The sequence below is a fragment of the Mandrillus leucophaeus genome, unplaced genomic scaffold (genome assembly GCF_000951045.1).
Source record: "Mandrillus leucophaeus isolate KB7577 unplaced genomic scaffold, Mleu.le_1.0 Scaffold376, whole genome shotgun sequence".
Classification (NCBI taxonomy): domain Eukaryota; kingdom Metazoa; phylum Chordata; class Mammalia; order Primates; family Cercopithecidae; genus Mandrillus; species Mandrillus leucophaeus.
In genome coordinates, this window is record NW_012103987.1 from 479968 (window position 1) to 490215 (window position 10248).

Genomic DNA, 10248 nt, shown 5'->3' on the forward strand with positions numbered 1-10248 from the left:
ACCAAACAAGTGAGAATTGTTCACTTAGAGGGTCATCTCTGGAAGAGCTATCAAGAGGAGTTACAAAGCTTGCTAATTTCATTTGAGATTCAACACTAACCAAGAAAAAAATATATAGAAACTAAGGGGCCTATTTCCAAACAGTTTAAAGGAATGTGTCACATTTGTCTTCCTTCTGCAGCAAGTACCAGCTATGTGTCCACATTGCTTGATGAGACAGGCCTCTTAACATTTTGGTTTAACAGAGACAATGAGTTGCTTGGTAGAATAAAAGTAACATAATTTAGAAAAGAAGTCAGGAAACCATGTGTTTGATTACCCAGTCAAGACTCCAAACCATTACAAGAAAACACTCAGTAAAATAATATGATATAGAATAAGGAGAGAAAGAGAAACAAAAGTTTCCTGTAGTAACTCTGTAGGTGTGCACAGAAGAGGGAGAGAACAGAGTCACTGGCATATAAGATATAACTATAAGGAATAAATGTGACATACCTCTTACAGAATCTACATACAAAAGTCACTCAAGGAACATTTGCTGAATGAATAAATAATCAGCTTAATAAAGAAGAGCTACCACTAAGTTCTAAGAAACTTAGTATTTATCCAGAAAGAATAAATATACCAAGGGTGACTGACACACAACGAATGACCAGTATCAATGTATGATGTGTTTCTGAAGCACATATCCAGAACGTAGCATCCCGTGGATACCAACATTCATGCCAATTTGACTGATAAGCAACAATACCACCAGAAGAGATCAGGGAAAAAATTTAGGGAACATTTAAAAGGATCCAGTAATACACATAAGAAATAATAAACTTGGAAGGGGATTGAAAAAATACAGACACTTGTAATCTCAGATGTTCATATATCAATGCACAGATCACGGAAAAATAAAAGTTGAGATTTATGATGTAGAATAACAAATACTGATTGATAAGTTGTTAGGATAAAACTTAAAAATTTATATAGGAATATATTTTTAAAGTATACATTATTGAATAGGAACAGATTTGGCCAGGGGATGAGAAAGAGAAAAAGGTAGATTGGTGCTAAATGTCTAAGATAGATCTGATCTTATTTCTGATAAAATATATGAGGAATAAATATCTAATATATAGTAGGTGACTGATATATATTTGCTAAGTTAGAGAAGAAAAAATAAACAACAAAACAAGTGAGATTTTAAAATGAATGTAGAAAAGCCAGCTAGAGAAAAATGGACAAAGATGAATGAAAAGTTCAAAGTGTTAATTTAGATATAAAAAATTAAATGAGAAAGAAGTGACAAAAAGTAACAAAATATAAAAAGTCAATGTAATTGGACAGCAAAGAAAAAGAAGTATTAAGACATAGTATTAAGATATACTGTATCACCCAAAAGAAAAGAAAATAAGTTTAAAAATATAGGATAATTAAAATTAATAATTTTAAAACAAACAGGAAAAAAATAGCTAGTCACAGACAAGTCATGTGGGTCCACAGGGAATTTCTAGGACAGTCAAACTTCCTGGACTAATAGTTTCCAGCTGAGGCAGATGGTGTGCATTCTTCCATGTTAAGAAACAAAGAGAGAAAGATCCATATGTCATCCTTATGTTCCTCACCTTTATAGTTGAGCATAAAATCTCACATCCCAACCACTGTATCTCTCATTACTTCATCACTCTGTAGAAACCACTGCAGAACAGCTAGAGGTATTCTTAATTCCTGTGACTGAGCTGCTAAATGACAGGACAGTTGAGCCACTGCCACCACTGCCATCCTCACAATGAGTGTAACAGCATGTCCTCAGAAAACTTCTCTGGTTTCTCAGATCTCTAAAACAATTAATACATACTATACAGAAATTCAGGATCAGGTAAACTGAAGCATACAAGAAGCCATTGAATAAAGAGAACAATTGTTACATACTATATGACCACATAAAGGAAACCGATGCTATACTTGCTATACTATTCAAGATGTAGATCCTTAACATCAGCATGGGGGAAAGATCCAGCAGCAATGGGGAACTCCAATGCAACATATTACGGTGAAACCAATATATCTGGCTGTTTCTTATTATGTCTTCACTTCCTTCCCAAGGGAGGTACAAGAAGTAATGAGGAAACCTAATGCTGTCTCAGAAAAAGGAATTTGTTTTAAAACTAAGTGAGAAAAAGCGATCATGGTATCCTGGCAGCATGGTAGCATGGCAGAAGTGGGAACAATGGACATAGAGAGTTGATTGCACAAACTCTGAAGAAAAATGAAGCATGAACCCTGTACCTTAAGTTTCTGAAATGGAAGACATAGAGTGTAGAATTCTTATAATGCAATACTAAATTATCTGCAAGAGGAAGAAATGGGGAAGGGGGATCTGAGGAAGCAGAATATTTAAAAAATACGTTCAGAAAGAAAAAAACAGAAACAAAGACAAATTTTGGAAAACGCTAGTGACATTAATAACTGAGTCACAAAAGCCATGGATAATGAGGGCAATGGCAAGATTTCCTCTAAAAGTGAAATTAAGATAAAATTAGGAGAAAAGCAGAATGATGAATGAGATAAGCCATTTGCAGGGGAAACCCACTCTTATTGATAATCTGTAAATGGAATTGCTGACTTGAGTGCCCTTCAGGAAGGTATATCTGGAATGTGATTATAAATAACAAAAGTTTAAACCTAATCAACTGTATGCACTATGGAGAAAAGAATGCATTTACAGAAGATGATGATTGGTCAGCACAGAGTCTAAAATTTATGGACTTAGATATGAAGTGGTTTTCTTTTCCTTCTTCTTTTTTTTTTTTTTTTTTTTTTTTGAGAAGGAGTCTTGCTCTGTCGCCAGGCAGTAGTGCAGTGGTGCAATTGCAATCTCAGCTCACTGCAACCTCCTGGGTTCAAGCGATTCTCCTGCCTCAGCCTCCGGAGTAGCTGGGACTAGAGGTACATGCCACCATGTCCAGCTAATTTTTGTATTTTTAATAGAGACGGGGTTTCACCATGTTGGCCAGGATGGTCTCAATCTCTTGACCTTGTGATCTGCCTGCCTTGGCCTCCCAAAGTGCTGGGATTACAGGCGTGAGCCCAGCCCGTGGTTTTCAAAATATCACTATCATTCCCCTGCTAGAGCTCAGATCCAAGCAGTGTACCTCTTCCATTCACTTATTGTTCCTTTCCAAGTTCCTTACTGTTTGTATTAATTCCTATTGCCAACCTTAATGTTTTTCTGAAATTTTGTATTTTATAACCTGGCATATGTAGAAGTATCACTACACTCAAAAGACTAGGATGCGTGTCCTTATTCTGCTAATTACCAACTTTATGTCCCAACAGCAGATTATTTAACTTTGAGTAAGGTTATGATTAACAAATAAAATAATATGCATGAAAACATTTTGAAAACTGTAAAACATTATTCAGATGTTTAGAATTGCCACTTAAATCTTTGGAACATTCTGAGTTGGTTGCTTTAAGGAATTTTTTAACCTTTTGCAAACGAAGTAGTTTAGAAGCATATTCCTGTGGTGTAAGCTAGCCTCATAATGTGTAATGAGAGTTTTGCAGACTGAGTCAAGCTAGGTGTGGTTGTCTGGTTGCTGCAACAAGGTGCTTTTGTGATCATTTCTAAAAGGAACCTACCTGCAGCACAGGTTAGTCTTCTCCAAAAATACCTCTTTACTGAAAGCTGGCACAAGCTGCTGAAATGGCTCTATTTCATGAAAGGCACACAGAGCATAAGCTTACCTAATTAATAATTTTCAGGATTGTTTTCCTTTTCCTCTTTGCAGCTGCTGAATGGAGTGGCTCTGATTAAGCCATACCACATCGTGAGAAACGTCGCTTCGCAAGGGTGTTACATTCTGAATTTCCCCCTACTTTGATCCCTGCTCATTGGCCCCTTTGATCTCTAAACAGGATGTACAAGGTTCACTAATCAATGCTTTCCCTCATTTTTGGTTCTTTGTGAAGTGTTTATATTTAAATCATTGACTAGAATGGGTGAATATGTATGACCTGTGTCTTTTTCCATTTGATCTTTACATTTTCAAAAGACAGAAGGAAGAAAATATTTTCAACCGAGTTTTCATTCAAAGTTGAGTTAAGCAGCAAAGTGTATCTTGGGGATTGCAGATAGTGCTCAATTCTTCCTCTTTAAAAATTGTATCACTTTCTAGGGAGAATTAAAGGATGGCAGAATGAAAGAATCATGCCCATTGTTGTCCATTCCAAACCATGCAAAGTGGAACATAAGTCCCTTTAATCTCAGATGCCAGTGGAGAAACGTACCTGCAGCAGGCTTAGTGCTAACTTTTCCAAGCACTTCTCCTCCTCTTGAGGACACACAGGTGTATGGAAAAGTAAGAAGCTTAGCACTGAGGAAAGAACCAATAAAACAAAACCTAAAGGTTAAGTGACAAATGGCGAACACCCACAGCAAGTACTGTCGGAGTTTAGAAAAGGGAGAGAGCCCTTGACAGCTGGATAATCAGGAGAGACCTCTTAGAAGAAGTAGGTTTTGTTGGTTCAAATTCATCCCAGAGAGTGGGAATTGTGTGCAAAGTTTTGGAACTGGAAACGCCTAAGGGCAAGTTCTGGGCCTGGTGGGCCAGAGTAACTGAGGAATTGGGAGATCGGGATTCCTAAAACATGAATAGCCAACATAAATTAGGCACAACTGTTTCAGGTTCTGAATTTTCATTATATGTTATTTTTAACTATTTATGGCAAAATAAGCAAATTATTTTAACCACTGGGAGCTGCAATTTTATTGTGTCTAAGTATGGGCCTATTACCAGTTACCTCTCAGAATTCCATGTATTACATAAAATAACATGTGATGTGCTCTTACTTATTTTATTTCTCCCTCTTTCCTTTCCTTGTTTTCATGAACTTGATGATTTCAACAGTAATGACCCAGATAATTGTCAAAGGAAGGTCTCCAATATATGCTATTATTTATACCACTCTTACTCCTTATGAACATGTGAAGAATCAACACTTGTTTGAAGGTGACATGTCTTTTGCTATCCATTAATCCCTCCATCCTTCAATTGTTATCAGAAGAGAGAAAATAAGGGCAGGTATCAACAGAACCAAATTATTCTATGGGATATCCTATTTTCCATTTTACCTTGTATCAATACCTTCCCAGACTAGACATGGCAGGGCTAATTACTGTATTCTCTCTCCTTTGATATAGCATAGCCACTTCCAATGTAGCCTAAGTCATTAAGCCTTGACCACAGAGCAAACAATTCTCAGTTCCATAGTTTCATATGAAGAATTTTATCAAAAACTACTTACATTTTCCACTTTCATAAAATCACAAAATTAGTTATTGGAATATGAAAGCTAAATGACACTTGAAATTTATTGTGGTCAATTCCATCAATTTCCAGATGAGGAGACTTGAATCTCAGAATGGTTATGTGGTTTGCCCAGAGCTTCACAGCTAATTAAATCCTAGGGTTTTCATCCCGTGCTTTCCCCTGAAGTCAAGTTTTTCTTATGTATTAAGCAAAGGAATTATATCTCTGAGAGTTTATCTCTAAATTCTATGACGTCTTTCTTTATAAATCTTGGAAAAATCAAAGCCTGAAAGGCAGATTACAACACTCTAATTTTGGTTCACAAAGGACCACACTAAACTGGCCTGCTGTGGTTCAAATGTAAAGTGCTAAATGGTAGAGCAAGTTAATGTCCTGGTTGTTTGCTGTTGGAGGTAAAAATATATCTGTAGGTCTCAGCCAAGTTCCTGTGGATATTTGTCCACATCCCCAGAATACCACACACACTTGGCAAGAATGGAAGATTACAGCCAAGCACGGCCCAGATCTTGAATAGCAAGAGTATTTCGAGTAAAGAACAACATACAATGGCAAAGCTCTCATTCTTAGGTATGCCCTTTATCTCCATAATGTTCTGTAATGTTGTTCTTTTCCTTTGTTTCTTCTCCCTTTCCCCATCCTGTATTCCAAACTCTACAAAATTGCAAGAATGACTTTCATTTTAAGTTATATTTAAGATAAGATAAAAATTACAATAAAATAGTTCAACTATTCTTTGCATTTTTTTGTATTTTTCTGTATTTTCCAAATTTTCTCTAAAGTGACAATATGTGTTAGTTATAGAATGAATAAATAAATCTCCTTACAAACAATTTAGATTACTAAGTTACTGACAGCTAGAATTTTGAAATGCTCTCTCGAAAGTCATTCCAAGTTGTATTCTTCCTGGTGTTTCATAGCCATTATATTGCTATTTGTTTTCCTTACAAGTGAACTTGAATGGGATGCTTAAATTTGCTGTTGGTAGGGTTCTTTTGGAAAAACAAAAAGGTGTATTACTGGAACTGGTGAATACTACTTCAGCATATTGGTGCAAATGGAGACTGGATATGGCAGCTATCTGAGAAACATATTATCCTGAGATGTTTAAATAAAGCTTACTAAAAGTGATTAGGGCCACTAGATCTCCCTATTGACTTGGATTAATGCCATAAATCAGAAATAAAATGGGCTTTATATATGAATGTTCACATTAAATTGATTGGCAAGATAGAATTTAAGACCAAATTCATTAAGAATTTCAGTCTTGAAAGACATGCTTTCTAACTCAATGCTATTAAAGCTTTGATTGATAAATTCTTTTTTAAAATTTACCACACTCTAAACACCTATTGTCAAACTTGCTTACTTGTTTTCAAGATGAGTTGAATTAAAGCCTTAAAATACCTCTTAGCATGCAATAATGTTTACCCTATTTGCAGACCTTCTAGAGATACATGGTAGTAGTCATACTGTAACTCTTGTACAGTCAGAGAACGATGACAAGGAATCCCTCACGCTCTTCCTTTCCAACTTGGACCTGGCAGAATGACTCCCACAAAGAAGAGTGGAGAGAATAAAAAGGGCCTTTCTCCCATCAACGAGGTGGTGACCCGAGAATACACCATCAACATTCACAAGCGCATCCATGGAGTGGGCTTCAAGAAGAGTGGTCCTCGGGCACTCAAAGCGATTCAGAAATTTGCCACGAAAGAGATGGGAACTCCAGATGTGCGCATTGATACCAGGCTCAGCACAGCTGTCTGGGCCAAAGGAATAAAGAAAGTCCCCAATCGAATCTGTGTGTGGTTGTCCAGAAAAGGTAATGAGGATGAACATTCACCAAATAAGCTCTATACTTTGGTTACTTGTATACTTGTTAACCACTTTCAAAAATCTACAGACAGTCAATGTGGATGAGAACTAATCGCTGATTGTCAAATACCTCAAATAAAGTTATAAAATTGAAAAAAAAAATGACAAGAAGGAATACATAAAGCATTTTTAAAGAATTCTTTAAATTTGACGACAATAGTCTAAAGACTCAAAGTGAAATTTACCAGGTTAAAGGCTTGGATCATTTTCCCATAAAAAATCCCTACCACTTCTTTTGATGCAAGTTGAATTGCGAGTCACAGGAGACATGTGCATCTCTGTCACTTTTTCGTATTCTACTTCCTACCAAGTAGAATCATAGTTTGTTTCTCATATACTGCAACCCACTCCCCCAAGATGTGACTCAAGGGAAAAAAGCATTCATCATATAAGGCAACATCTATTAAGCACATTGTGCTCTGCTAGACCCTAGGCTAGGTGCTTTCAGGCCCCGTCTTACTGAGTCCTTATGGTGAAAGACCATCCATCTTTAGAGATAATCCAAAGAACCTCCAGAAGGATTATTTGCTAGATATATGTAAATACAAAAGTATTAAACCATAGAGTTGCAGAGAAAATGCAGCCATAGTGTGTCTAATCTATCATCATCAATATTCTGGCCCCAGGAGATATCAGAGTTATTATCACCTTACCTAGGCTAGAGATAAAAGTCTGATCAAAAGCCTTCATATTGAAAGTCCTTTCTTTATTCCTTGATTGGCCTTTTGTTCTTCGAGTAGGAGAGGAAGTGCTTATGAGTTTAATTCACAGAATTTAAAAAAAACGCTTACTTTGAAATTTACTGGCAACTCTTCAGTATGTATGCTGATGTCCTAGAGGCTTTGTTGGTAACTTGAAACACTGGGTAACAAAAGTACTATTTCCCTTCTTCTCTTTATTTTTCCTTTCCCATCTTCCCTTATTTATTTTCCTCTCTTTTTCTTCTCCACTCCACCTCTGTATGAGTGTGTGCATGTGTGTGCCTGTGGATATCCATTTGAGTTTATGGAATTGACTATACAGGTATTTTAATCTAATGCAAGCATGAAATCAGAGGGGCAAATTGTAAAGAAGGAAACATGTAGGCCTGGTGCCATCACCTGATCTCATAGTACCTCATATTACCTACTCTCTCCTCCCAGTGCTGCACCTGCCCGATGAGCAATGCCTTTGTCATGCTTCCTTGGCTGACCTTTTTCCAACCTATTGTTCATTTGACAATTTGTTACTTAATTCACACTGTGTACCAGTCTTGTGTTGGATGGACATTTTTCAGAAACTATTCGATGCTCCGCATTCTTGATTCTCTAGGTATGCTGAACCACACACACTCATCAAGCTTTTTGAAGAAGGGGAAAGTTTGGTGGTCAAATAAGTTTGGAATTAAATCTAGGAGCTGAACCCAATCTGATTCCTGGTTCAAAACAAAACAGAAACAGCTATCAAAGACATTCTTGTCACAATTCAGGAAATTTCAATATAAACTGGGTATTATATTAGGAATTATTATTAGGCTTTTATGTTATTGTAATATAGTCACAAAGAAAAATGGCCTTATTCTTAGGAGATATATGCCATGTTTAAGGGAGAAGTATTTCAAGTGTCATGATGCCTGAAACTTGTTTTCAAATGGTTTCAATAATCATAAATTTATCTATAATATTTAAAACTAATATATAAAAATATACAGTTCTGTAAAAAATGCTTATATTTATATATATATACACATTTGTTACATACTATATGTTCACATAGTAAAAATACATGTTTATTATCATTTATTGCTATAAAACAAGTACCTATGCTTATTATTTATAAATCAATATGTATATTATATTGTTACATATGTGAATATACCTACTGCATATTCTTATATATTATATATGTATATATTATGTATAATAAACATGAATATAGAAATAAATAATATATAATGTAGTAATTTTTACTGAATTTAGATTATATATTACATATAAATATATTAATAAATACATAATATAAACACAAACCATTGCTGTGAAGATTAAGTAAACATATTTTTATTTCCTGAAATATGTTTACATATTTTGACTAACCGTGGGCACATAGCGTTTTGGAGTACTGGGAAATTAATTTGGTTAGCATGAGGAAGAGAATGAAGTTAATTAATGAGAAATTCTGTTCACAGGTAATTAAGAGTTGACTTTCAAGGACAGAAAATGTCCTTATGCACTAGACTATCTGAAGCAGGAAAGACCAATTTGTGAGGGAGGAAGAGGGGAATGCTGCTCCTGGACCAATTTGGGGACTTCTAGACCTCTGCAGGAAGTACCTCACTCCTCACCGCACCCCTTAAACTACTGCTTACAAGGATTGCACTGCTAATTGCAGAGTGGTAAGGGTTGGGATACATGATGAAAAGGTTTGTTTTTGGAAAGAAACTTCCCTATTTCACTTAGATTATTGTGAAAGATGTTTCTGATGCAGGCAAATGAGCCGGGCAAAGACTCTGCAAATCTAGTATAAAAAGCAAAATTCAAATATTAGCCGATTACCCTAAAGAAATAAACACCCATAACAGTGACTCTGTAATGTGACTACGATGAGTGGGGTGTTACTGTTTTATTTTACCTCTTCTTTGTCCTTGTGAGAAAGAGATGAAGATCATATCTCCTCTTGGAAAAGTAATGGCTCTGAGGTAGTTCCTTTTTGGTCTTAGATATATTACATGACTTTAGTTAACTACCTTTGTTCCTCCATTTAAGAGATGGAGATAACAATACAAATTTAGCTTAAGGTATCTTTATGAACTATAAATTACTAATTATAAATTATAAACTACTTTGTAAAGCAAGCTGCTATATAAATGCTCAATAACAGTCCTTTGCAACACATGGCACCGCCTAACGGGAGCTTATTGAGAAGTTCCTGTTTAACTTGGATTAATTCGTTTAAATATTTTTTCCTCTTAAATGAACCCAAAACTATGACTGAGAAAATACTCATAGAATATTTTTATAATTCAAGAAACACAAAATCCAATGAATGTACCCTATTCTTTCTTTTGATATCT

General features: G+C 35.6%; 1 pseudogene; it reads left to right on the forward strand.

Annotated features, from left to right (window-relative positions):
- The first annotated feature begins 6866 nt into the window (after nt 1-6866).
- On the forward strand, nt 6867-7241 carry LOC105546943 (annotated as a pseudogene).
- The last annotated feature ends 3007 nt before the right edge of the window (nt 7242-10248 follow it).